Consider the following 9,370-nt stretch of genomic DNA (forward strand, 5'->3'; position numbering starts at 1 on the left):
GGCAGCACAAACTATTGAAGTTAGGAGCATGAAATTTGGCAGGATTTTGCTTCTTAGATATTAGAGGCCCACTAAGAATGGATTTTTCAAAATTTTTATTTGAAGTTTAATTAAAAAATAAAAATAGAATTTTAATGTTTCCACCATAACATCCAAGCATATTATCGCAGAAATAATATTTTAAAACCATTTTATATGCTTAAAATGTTGGCTTTTCAATTATATCTATTTAATTTGAATAAATACATTTTAGTTTTAGTAATTCTTGGAAAATTGCTTTTGGACACAGTGTGTAGCAATGATTTTTTATTGTAATGAAATTCAAAACAATGTCATTGTATTATCAAATTATAGAGTCACTTTAAACGCTTTAATATTGTGATAAAAAATTGCTTTCTTTACTTTAATTTAAAATTCAGTTTTAAAGCAGTTTATTGAATAAGATTCTTCGTTTGAAGAGTTTATTAAATTTTGAAGCAATATTATATGTTGTCTCTTGCTGACTTAAAAAAATACTTCAAAAAGATGCTTTTTTTTCCATTTTGCTTTTAACTACAAAGCTGCTTTTTCTTTCTTTTTTTTGAACTTAATAAATTTGTTTTTGTTATTTATAGGACAACTTGTTAAAGCATTTTTATTTCTTTTTATAATATATAAAATTTTTCTATAATTTTTTAAAGTGAAAATATTTATTTGTAGATTGAAATACAGGTTTTTATTAAAATTTTCAGAGCATTAAATGTTTAATAAAGGCCTTTATTAAACTTCAAAAATAAGAAGATATAAGATGGTTTTTTTATTATCTGGGCATTTCTGAAGGCTGTTATTCTTCTCTATTTAAAAAAAAATGACCTAAAAAATTCCTTTAGAGCATGGCAATGTATTGTCGTCAATTTTGTGGTAGTTTTGCCACTCTTATGATGGTAGCCAATCCGAAATGCTTTAGTATTTAGTTTTGCAAGACTGCGAATAAAATTACTAAATATATTCAGTTAGTGCAGGAGGAAATTTACACTTACCATCCTAGCAATATTATATCTAATTTGTTGTTGCATATATAAAAATCAAGTACAATATATTTGTCACGTGCTTCTATGTCACTATCGATATTTTCAGGAATGATGTATCCATCTAAATCAGAGGTTCCCAAACTTTTTTGGACCACTTTCAAAGTTTTATTACTTTCGGTAGATCCCCTGCTGCTACATTTCTACTGTATTCCCAAAACTCCTAAAAATATCACCCTAAATTGGGGGTCTTAAGAAGAAAAAAAAAGTAACAAATTTTCTTGTGTCCTATTTATTAAAATAATACTTGTGGTTATACAAAATTATAAACATTTATTATTACAAACAATCAACAATTGACAAAAAATCAACAATGAACTCTGAAATGGAAATCAACAATAAAAAATAGTCATACTTCTAATGAGACAGATGAACTTGATGAATTGACAGCAAATTATCAATATTCGGCTTCAGTTTTGTAAAAAGTAATCTCAAATATCTCCGTTCTGTGATGTTCAATCTGCTCCTTTTTTTGTTAACAGGTTGGTAATGGCACTAAAACTTCTTTCGACAAGATATGACGCTATCAAAAATTTTCTCGCAATTTCCCACAGTCCAGGATATTTTTCGGGTATTTCTGCCTGCAGCCAAAATGTTTGATAGACTTTTTTAAATTTCACCTTCAGTTCCTCGTTGGTGCTGAGCTCAAGTAGCTCCTCTTGTAATACCACATTCGCCTCTTCCGTTTCATCAAATGGGGTTATGATCCATGGTGGTATTTCCATCGACAGAATATCTTCAAATCCATTTTTGAAGTCATCATGCAGGGTATTTAAATTTTGAGCGTATGTCTGAATATCTTCATCAAGACATTCTATCTGTGACAAGTGCAGAAACTGGGAGAATTCGCGCCGACTAATATTTTGCTTCATTAATGTCAATTTATCAAGAAAAGCCGAAATTACACCCTTTGTTTTTATTAAATTACGGCTCTCCCCTTGTAACTGCAAGTTAACGTCATTGAATTTTATAACAAATCTCTTAAGTACGCAATGTCCTCTTTATATTTAATCAGATTTTCTTTTAAATCTGGTGCTTTCGTTTCCAGACACTCTATCACTGATTCGAAAAGTGAGTAAAATCTCGATAAGCATGCAACTTTCAGTATGTAAGAGCAATCGTTGGAAATCTTCATCATTTTCATCGCACAATAGTGCAAATAAACGGGTATTCAAATCATTTCTACTTATTTTATTAACTGCGTTAATCACAAATTGAAGCGATTGGTGCAATCTATCTCTCAAATTTTTCGCTACAAGGTGTTGTCGGTGGATGACACAGTGAATTGCGATTAGTCCTGGTATTATTCTTTTAAGATGGCTTATAAACCCACGATATCGCCCGAACATGGCAGGAGCTCCATCTGCTGCCACCGAAATAATGTTTGTAAATGGAATAGATTTTTCTGTAAAAAAATCACTCAGGACATTAAATATCGATTCGCCTTTAGTGTCCGACTTCAAAGTTTTTGCGAATAGCAACTCTTCATGGATTTCTTTATCCATAACAAATCGATCGATCATATGCCAATAATAATGCTTCATTACCAGGCAAAGTAGACTAGTCCAATTGGATAGAGAAATGAGTGGTTTGCAGATAATTACACAAGAAACTTTCTATATCACAGCTCATTTCATCAATATGTCTTTGTACAGTGTTGTTACTTAAAGGAATTCTTTTGAGTACGTCAAATGTAGGTTTGTGCAGAACAGTTTTTAAAACCTCTTCAATAGCGGGTAAAATTAACTCTTCTCCGATGGTGTGCGGTTTTCCAAATTTCGCTATAAGCAACGAAATATTGTAAGATGCCCGCAAGCCATCATCGTTACTTTGAGACGTTGAAGCAAAAATACTATTTACGGTAGGTCTCTACCATATTTTTCCTTCAATGTTTGAAAGTATTTCAGATCTTTACCTATTTTTTCAGGATGACACCTTCTTAGATGATTTTCAAGCTTCGATGGTTTCATAGAGTCATTGCTCAAAACTTTGTTGCATAAAAGAAAACCAAATTTCAAATAATCAACATTGTACTGTCGACATTTCTTCTTAGATTCAGCCATTTTCCGTATCAGTTGTGACCTGTAAAAAAATGTTTGTTTTTGTGGCGATTTCACCAGAATATGGCTATTATAACACAACAGAATAGAATTATTATAATAAAAAAAATGCTCGCGGAAACACCGCTCTTTTATTTAATCGCCGTCGTCGCGTAAATAAATATTTTTAAACAAAAAGTACCTAGGTACCTAAAGCTTAATCTTCCCTGACTTTTTGTTCTTTTATAGAAGTTTTGAATAATCTCTAGTATTTAAATTTTACTACATAACTACCTACTACACTCAAATAGTAAAACAAATATAATATGATTGATAAATTACAATATAGAATAAAAATATGTATAACAAATAGGCAGATACTTACTTTTTCCGGCACTGCAAACACTGACATCGATTCACTCACAGTCACACTTCTATGTTCAAAATCCAGGAAACAAATGAGTAACGTTTTGTTCTTGGCATTCGTATTTATACTAATGTAGATTGCAAGCACAGCGCAAGTCGCATTTTATCCCTTTGCAGGTCTAAACAAGCTTCCCGGACGAGCGGGCACACGGGCGGCACTTTGCAAGTCTCGACATGTGGTGTACACTTGTACTATTATCTATTTTTCTATTCAATTCTGTGTTTGAATTGAGTCTCGAATATTTTTGAGTACCTACCTAGTGAATGATGCTACCTGCCTACGTTGATAGGTAAATCCAAGCCAAAATTTTTGTTCTTTATTATGAAAACCAGAAAATTTTCGTGGACTCCCACTTACAACTTGTGAACCCCTGTTTTCTTTTCACGTCTACGTGGACCCCCCTGTGGTCTCCAATGGACCCCTGAGGGTCCACCTGGACCACTTTGGGAACCTATGATCTAAATGAATTAGTATTTTATTAATTTTAGAAATGTCGAAAAAATAACAAATATTTATTCTTAATCTTATATAAGTTGACTTAATTTTTTAGTATTGATAGTTTTTCATTTCTATGATCATTTTTTTTGTTAAAACCGAAAAAGACATTTGTTTTATAACAGAAAGTATTACTAATTTGTATTATAAAGACGTTGTGCAAATACAGAAATAAACATTAATTTTTTAAAAATTTTTAAACATTTGAAATGTTTTAAATTTTTTCCAATAAAACTGTATATTATTATTACGTATTTACATATGCATATATGTAAAAAGATGCTTAATTTTTTTGGCTAAATTGCTTGAAAATTGTTTAAAAGTTCTTAATTTTTTCACCATTTTACACACCCTGTAGATACAGATTAATTAGACCCCATAGTAATTTATATCTATTAAATTTATTGCATCTTTATTGTATCTACATACACGGATATTCAGGTAACAAATTGTCTGTCTGTTGGCGAATTTGGCCCAAATTATTTATAACTACAAGTTTACAATTCTCGTAATAAAACCCTATGCATAATGTCTTCCATCTAGCTTTATAAATCTTTAAGTCGACATGCACGCAAGAGGAACTCTTGTAGGCAGATTTCATCCAAGACAGGTGCAAAATTCCAATATCTTGTAAGCCATTCCATGTATGTTCTACTTTCATAGAAAGAAACTGGTGGTAGACATAAGTCAAAATACCGTTTTCTCAAGCTGAAATGTGAAGATTTATCAAAGTGTTGTGCTTGGATGTTTTCAGTATTACAAAACTTTCTCTTTGTATACTTTGTATATGAGAAATTAACAAATGACTTCATTAAATTAATTTTTAAGATAAATATTTGAATGCCCTGTGCACTAATCACATAATTTGCTGGTATGTTATGCATTTTTGCTCTTTTTATTGATTTAATTGGTAAAAATTCATATAGCTACGATATTTTTTAATTTTCATTCATTTGAGTTGAGTTTGATTTTTATGGCACAAAAGGCATCTTTGGCTAAGCTGCGCCACATTCATGAAATTAAAATATTTGTATCATTTTATAATAAAATCAAAACTTGGAATGTCTACAAAAACCAGATGTCCAAAAGCGTCAAAATATGAGTCATGAAAATGCTCAACAATGATATAAGGATGGCATTGTACTAAAAAGCGCGTCAAATGTTTATATATGATTATAAAAACCAATTTTTTTTTAGAAAACTAAAAAGGTTTACATGCAGAATATTGGAAAGCAACTAGCCTAAATCAGGGTGAAATTTCTGAAAATACGCAAGACACTGTAAAAAAAATCGTGGGCATTCTACAAGAATGTGCAAAACAGACATAGGACTCTAACAGATTGCGCAAAATGGTGTTGGGTCCCCCATCAACAAATGTCGGTGGGTGAATCGAGTGTGACCAATCCTCAACCTAGACAATTGTGTTCAGTTTTCAGCTGTGCAATTCATTAATTTGAATTTATTGTTGAAAACTCCCAATTATTTAATTCTAGTATATATTTCTTTTAATATAAGTAGAGAATGGAAGATATATTGTGTAAATCCCTCATTTACTAACTTGCTATATTTATAAATTTTAGTCGCAGTCTTTTGATTAAATTAATCAAAAATTAGGGTTAAAATTCGAAATAAATAATAAAAAAGGAAGGTTAAAATTAGAAAAAGGAAATTCTACAGCCAATTTTTAAATAAATAAAAAATTATATTCCTTAGATAGCTCTGAAAAAATTCAGTAAAATCTCATAATTAAGAGGCGTTGTGACCACGATACCAGAAAACCATTCTTAGGAGCATGCTACAGGGATAAAATTTTATCTCTTTTTCAAGGAAAATATGAATAGAAAACAGATATCATGCCCAGAATGGAATTTGAGTTTGCACTTAAATAGCCTCTGATGGTGACTAGAATCGAAAAAATTCGTATTATACGCACAGCGTTATTAAGGCTGCACCATTAACTAATCTTAGTTTCTACAAAAATAGAGAAAAATGCGCGCAACTTTATAACACAAAATTAAGTATAACTTAACACATAATAAACATTTCATATTCGCTCAGTTAAATTCTCTACCTGAAACAATTTTTAAAACAGAGGTTTTTTTTTTTTTTTTTTTTTTTTTTTTCATATCATGATTTCAAACTAAGCAAAAATAAACTTTTTAACAAATATATATATACATATATATATAATTAAGAGTGTTTAGAAAATTATGCAATAATTCAGTCATTGATTATAAATTATAAGGATCTAAAATTAAATTTTAAACATAGGAGTTCTGTTTCCCATTTTTAATACCAAATTATATATAATGCTAGCAAGGAATCTTAACATTTTCATTGCAAATATACGAATTTTATCTGAAAAAAGAACTTTCCCAAATTCTAAAAGAGTGCACTGCGCAAGGAAGAATAAGCGAAGGCACAAACCTGATAGATTGTGGTTGTGGCTATAATATGCAACTGTAGTACTTTCCCGATTACTTATGTAAACGTCGTTGTAGTGCGAAATTTATGTCGGCTCTTATTTCTTTTTCCGCCAACCACGAGGTAAGGACCATAATGAAGCTTTTGAATGCACAGAAAGTAGCGCCGCTCGAAATCCATATCCAGTTGTGTTTAGTGTATGGACCGGATGTGATTAGCAAGAAAATGGTTCATCGTGTCGGAAATTTTCCGAAGGTAGGCAGAATATCCATGACAACAACGGTGCGGCCAGCCATCTCTCATCCATGATGATCTGCTGAAGCAGGTGTGGTAGTGCGTTCTCAGAACTCATTACCCATTTCTGCAGGTATTACGAAATGTAATGCAAGAAATCGTCGTGAAAAATCTGTTCCAGAAATTGTGCAACAGGTGAGTGCCGAAATGCCTCACACCACAACAACAGACATTTGCTTCAGACGTTTCGCTTGGAGATAATTGACCCCCATCCTCTGGTCCCGATCTTGCTCCCAGCGACTTCTACCGGAAGAAATATCTGTACGGACATCACTTTCCCATAGCAGACAATTGAAGCTTATTAAACAGACAGTTTTGACACGTTGGATCGTTCCAAGTCGGCAGAGTTCTATGACACTGTACTACAAAAATTTATCCCACGGTCTGACAAATGTTACAAATCCATTGCTTCTTATGTTTAGAAATTACTGATATATTGCTCTATCTTTTGCAATACATCTTTCCAGGTTATTGTTTTTTGTTCCTTTTTATGGTACGCGGGAAACTTATTTTCCGGGTGACCCTAGTAGATACAACAAGCACAACACAAGGAGATTCTAAATATTATAGTAAAATTCTTTAAAAGAAACTGGGTGTGTTTCAGAGTACAGTTCTTGCTTGAGTATTGAAAACTGTATGAAAGCATTAGATTTCTACATACTTAGATTCTAAAAATACATCTTCTTTTATACAATTATATAATTGAATCTCATTGATCATATGATTAAAATTAAAATTTGTTAGCAAATGATTATTCTTGTTGGGTAAGGGGGTATGTAAATGAAACTTATAGTGCTTTTTTTATAAATATGATTCTAGAATAGTTATAATATGACATTTTAATAAACAGCAGTTGAATTATTTTAATTACTCACATTTTTAAAACAAATTATTTGGGGATTCAAATACAAAAAAGAAAAAAGAAATTCAATATTATTTGCTGAGGGATATCAAATGACAAACATGAATAAACTTCAACTATTAACAATCCATATTCTTGAATTTATAAAATAACATAGATGATTTGAAAACTAAAATGAAGTTAAGATAATTATGAAGAATTGAAACAAATAAAAGTTACTGAATGATGCATATTAAGAATACAAAATGATAAAAATAAAATAATTATTTTTTATGGAATTTTATCATTTTGTTTTCGTTTTTAAGATAATGATTTTTAGTGATAATTTTTCAATCTACAACCGTATTCAACATATTTCCTTTTTATTTCATTTTCCCACTTTATTGTGATTTTTCGTATTTTAGTTTAATTTTGAATTTTTAACTTCATTTCGAAAATTATAACACGACAAATTTTTGACCGAAAACCGGAAATGGCTTTTCTATTCAGAAACATAGCATTTCATTTAAGGGTCGGTTATTTTTTTCGTTTATATTAATAACACATAATAGCGCACTTTACTTTTATTTGATCATGCTGTTCCATAATTAAACGGAAATCGGAAGATTTCTTCTACAATTTTTAATGTGTTCATCATTCCTCCCTAAATAAACTTACATTCCATAATATTTGTTATTCAAGTTTCACTCATTTAGGAATTTTTTTATTTTTTATTTCTGAAATAGTAAATTGTATGAAAGTCTCTTTAATCTAGCGAAGTCGTCTTAATTATCTAATCCATCCGTTAATAAAATTCTAGCGCGTATTTAAATAAAATCTGCCAATAGTAGTTTTGAAATAAGAATAAAAATTGATGATTCATATACAGAATTATTTTTGAAGACATTCGACTCCTGATTTCGAATTCGAGTTTTATTAAAACTACGTAATTTTACTGTTGAAGTATCATTATGCCATTTTCTTTATTTTTTATGAAGAATGAAAGAAAGTGACGTTTTCCAAATCAGGAATAAAGAAGGTAAAATTTTAAAAACTCTTATATTATTGTAAATATGGAATATGATATATTATAAAATCTGGACATTGTTTTTAGCACATTTTATTGGACATTGTTTTTTAGCACATTTTATTTAAATACTTTTAAACAGTTATTTTCTAATGATTTTTATTGGAAAAACAAGAATATTTTTATTATATGAAATAAAAATTTCTTTTATTCGGAGTAGTTCTTATTATTCAGTATATTAATCCATGTTATTTATAATTTATAAAGACAATGAATAAAAATTGAAAACAAGATATATCAAGAAATATCGATATATGTTGGGCAATATACATGCTCTTTATTTAGTTTTGGACGTGATTACCATACAAGTACAATAATCACGCTATGTGGAACTCGTTAGCGTATTAACGACGCTTTAACACGTACTGTCCGGCAACAAACAGTTGCGACTGTATGCAACGTGTCCTCCATTATCCTTCAACGCCACCTACCATAGGATTGAAGAATTATTAACTAGCATACTTATTATAGATAGAAATTTTCAATGTTATCGGGACATTGTTACTGTTGACAGCAATAATGCCAAATTATTTAATTAAATCAGGCATCCAAATATCACTGATGTGAAAAATAATTAAGATTCCATTCTGATTTTCTTTTAAACAGAAATGTTTTAAAACCTATTCCGAGAAGATGACTTTTGCAACCTTCAATATTTGTTTCTCACTATCAGTTAAATACACATAATACTATTTA

The sequence above is a fragment of the Argiope bruennichi genome, chromosome X1 (assembly GCF_947563725.1).
Source record: "Argiope bruennichi chromosome X1, qqArgBrue1.1, whole genome shotgun sequence".
In the NCBI taxonomy this organism is placed as follows: domain Eukaryota; kingdom Metazoa; phylum Arthropoda; class Arachnida; order Araneae; family Araneidae; genus Argiope; species Argiope bruennichi.